We start from the raw sequence: 4,119 nt of genomic DNA, 5'->3' as shown, positions 1-4,119 counted from the left end.
GTTTATATCAACAAAATACAGGAATCTTAATAGAACAACTAGAGAATGAGAAGAATACATAAATATGAAAAAATATATTTCAGCTTCTCCTCTCTGTTGTGTTGCAACATAGCCATTCGACATGGAAAATGAAGTAGCTTTCAAGAAAGAGAAAGCTTGAAAAACTTACAAACACTGACAATCAACTAGTGTACAGCTTTCAAGTGTAATTTATACATTTTAATAGTAATGTCTTTAAAACTATCAGTGACATTGAAAGGAGTTATTAGTTATTATCAAAACATCAAATTGTTCATAAAACATAAGTTCGCTTTTTTTTATTTTAAAGCCAAAATGACACCAGTGACACCACTAGTGTTTTATAAATCTTGATTCATAAACAATTATGTTAGAAACTTATTTCCTATTCACAATACTTGTTATTATTAAACATTTAATGTGAAAAAGTTTCATCCTCCTCTTAGTCTTCATACATCTCTTTTTTTTAAACTTGTAGAGTTGTAGAATTTAAACTAATAACACATATACCATAAGGATGAATAAACAGTCAAAGAAAACCAAAATTTAAAACAGGAACATTTATTATAAAATATTTACACATCTGTCACAACTCTTTGTCTGTCTGACTGGAGTCCTCTGTCACATATGTACAAAACAAACCAAAACAATATTTTTCACAGTTGAGTATTCACAGTATTTATAAAGCAATTGTAAAAGAATTGAGTAGTTAAAATCTTTATTCAGCAGTACACTAATTTCCATAGCTGTTGTCCACACCCTTGGCCTTGCCAAAAGATGGCCTTGCCAAAAGAAACCAAGGTGAGACTCAGTCTCACCTTGGTTTCACAGCCTTACAACTTATTCATTCAACAGTGTGACCTCAAGTTTGCCCCCCCCCGCTTCCCCTTCACACATGAAAACAAAAGACAGCCATTGATAGTCTTTACCACTAACTGTCTCACCACACCTATTTCTGAATTAAAAATTACCCAAAGTGACCTAAAACATGCCACTTTGGGTCAAATGTGAAAAAATATATTAATCTAAGAAAACTTAGCATTATTATAAAACATCTGTCACAAGTCTTCGTCTGTCTGAGTGGTGGCCTCTGTCACATCTGAACAAAACAAAAACAAATAATATTTTTTGACAGTTAGTATTTATAAACAACTTTAACAAATATACATGGGTAAAACAGACATTTGCATATATCTAATCCTTATAAAATCACAAATGAAGAAAACAAAACATGATACTAATCATGGATTTAATATTTTCTCCAAATGATTTATCATAAACTAAAATAAATAATTCGCATTCATGTTTATTTGTATGTAGACAGTCGTTCAATAGTAATTCATAGAGTATTTTTTCTAAGTCCCATTTCTTAAAATAAGACACTGAAGCCAACATTCACTGTTTATACCATCCAAACAATACATTAAGACTTACCATCACGTGCGAATGTAATCGAAGCTTGCAATGCATCCAGCTCCTGGGCAGTGTTATTCAGCATTTCTTTTTCAGCATCCAGCTGTTCTTTTAAAACAGAAATCTTTCTTTCGGCTGCACGCCTGAGCCGCACCTGCCGAACCAAGAGGTCCATTGCCTTGGCATGAAGTTGCAAGCACCTTGTATATAGATCCTCTCTGCTGACCCCTGGGTCCAAGCAGGCATACTGAAATTACAAAATATTTTGGATCATAACAAAATTAGAAAACAGTTATTCGCTTCAATCTATGCTGCCGCTACAATGTAATGTTTGTAGTGCCAGATCACAACAACAGCTGTATAAAAGTCTCAGCTTAACCTTGTGCCATCCTTTAAAAAACTTACGTTGATCACCCTGGGGACCCAAAAAGGCCCCAGTATGGCACAAGGGTTAACAGTGACTTATATGAAAGAGCAAACAAACAAACAAACAAACACAAGAAACACTAAACACAGCATCCTGCCCAGCTCTGTAACAGGTAATGTAGCGTAAAAACAAATTTTTCTACACTATAAATAAAATTTAAGAAATATTTGTTACTTACAGTTGATAGTTGAAATTCTTGACGCAATGATTCAACTTCAGGATCATTAATCCCAGCAAACTTCGTTGGGGAAGCATATGCCATTCTCTATTTATGATAAAGTATGAGGTTAATTAGTTACATTTTACACAACATTCAAACAATATACAAACATGAGAGCATCAAAGAGACTTTACTTACACATAAACATGTAGTTAGTTCACAATAATGATCAGTAATGCAATTACATTCATTCAAAAAACACAAAACATATATATAAATGGTAAATGGCCTGTATTTCTATATCGCTTTACTAGTCCCTAAGGACCCCAAAGCGCTTTACACATCCAGAATGAAGGTGTAAATTAGTCAATGTATGACATTAAGATAATGCTCACCAACTCTTGCTGTCTGCTGCTCAAATTTGCTTAAAGAAAAGGATTGAACGCACAACAAATCACAGCTATGTGAAAAATTACAATTATCCTCTTACGCTCTATAGCCACCAGTACTGTGGCTCAAGAGTTATGCAAAAACCTCCATGCAAATATCACGTAGTATCCACAGAAGCCTTATAATTTTAGCTAAATGGTCATATAAACCATTTCTAAAACTACCAAAGACAGCAGAAACAAGCATGATTGAAATAGCAGTTACTAAACTGCTTAAAATCTGCTAAACACACATAAACCAGCCAAAAATGTTCCACACTTCATGTATTTCATTATATTCATGTTGTGCTTTACTTGTAATAAGAAATCAGTGGCTAATTACCCGGCCTAGCTTTCACAGATTTCAGTCTTTCAAAAAAGACCACAAAATGGCTTAATGGCCCAAATTCACTAAAACAGAAAACCAAACCAAAGACTTTTCACCGGTACCCCTCCCACAAACAATAAAAAAATAACTTAAATACAAAGTAAATTCTGTTACTGAAATTTAAAATGTGGTTTTACACCAAAAATAAAATTCAATTTACAACAAATAAAACTTACCAAGAATTGCACAAGGGCAGGGTTTTTCAAAAATAATATCTTGTGATGTTTGTTATAGTGGTCTAAAATAATGTCCTCGAATCCTCAGAATGTTAAAATCCAAAGCTCTCCTCTTCTCGTTTGCTAAAAGCAAAGTGGCTTACAAACCAGTGGCACAGGTATTTATTGAAATCATGAGGGACATTCAAAAAACTTCAAATGATCTTTTGTCTCAGTCTAACCTTTTCAACAGTGTCACTTGCCCCCCCCCCTTGCTTGCCCTTCACACATGAAAACAAAAGACAGCCATTGATAGTCTCTGCCACCAACTGTCTCACCACACCTAATTCTGAATTAACAATTACCCAAAGTGACCTAAAACTTTTGGGTCACTTTAGGTCACAGTCCCAGTGGGTGACAGCATATAAAAGTAAGAAAGCTTAGCAAGTACCTGATGCTGTCAAATCATAAGAAATTAGCAGAAATATCGTAAAACCAAAACAGTCAAATGAAAAAGCAGCATAAGCCAAAGTTCCTTCAGAAGTACAGTATCAGAGAATGGTGAAAGACTGTTGGAATAATTGGCAGTGGATTTTATCGTGTGGTCTCTGTGTTTTTCTGTCAGTTAATCAGGCTGAATCTGCCAAACTGCTAGATCATTGAAAGGCCCACAACGAATAGACACAACGAAGGTTAAATCAATTTGGTAGCAAAAGACTGTTATTTAGCATCTTCATTGATGTCAATGACAAACAAAGAAGAATAGTTCATTCTGGTGAAAAACCAGCACGAGTTATCTACACAAATCTTCCATAGCTCTAAGGATTAACGGCAAGTCTTGTTCCTTACTGTTCATATTGAGCTTCTGTTTAATACATTGGCAGTGCAATAGCATAGTGTTTAGGTTTATATCAACAAAATACAGGAATCTTAATAGAACAACTAGAGAATGAGAAGAATACATAAATATGAAAAAATATATTTCAGCTTCTCCTCTCTGTTGTGTTGCAACATAGCCATTCGACATGGAAAATGAAGTAGCTTTCAAGAAAGAGAAAGCTTGAAAAACTTACAAACACTGACAATCAACTAGTGTACAGCTTTCAAGTGTAATTTATACATTTTAATAG

General features: G+C 34.2%; 1 long non-coding RNA gene across 1 annotated transcript; it reads right to left on the bottom strand.

Moving 5' to 3' along the window:
- Positions 1-1,095: 1,095 nt before the first annotated feature.
- Positions 1,096-3,238, bottom strand: LOC146682998 (uncharacterized). The gene is made up of 3 exons (XR_014917501.1): positions 2,037-3,238; positions 1,453-1,678; positions 1,096-1,117 (listed from the first exon to the last, which is right to left on the bottom strand). It is a non-coding gene; the product is annotated as an uncharacterized LOC146682998 (long non-coding RNA).
- Between the last annotated feature and the right edge of the window lie 881 nt (positions 3,239-4,119).

The sequence above is a fragment of the Copadichromis virginalis genome, linkage group LG22 (genome assembly GCF_057382275.1).
Source record: "Copadichromis virginalis isolate Kocher_CV1m ecotype Utaka linkage group LG22, C_Virginalis_male_GT1.1, whole genome shotgun sequence".
Classification (NCBI taxonomy): Eukaryota; Metazoa; Chordata; class Actinopteri; order Cichliformes; family Cichlidae; genus Copadichromis; species Copadichromis virginalis.
Note: the sequence above shows the minus strand (reverse complement) of the source record. Positions and strands in the feature narration are given on the sequence as shown.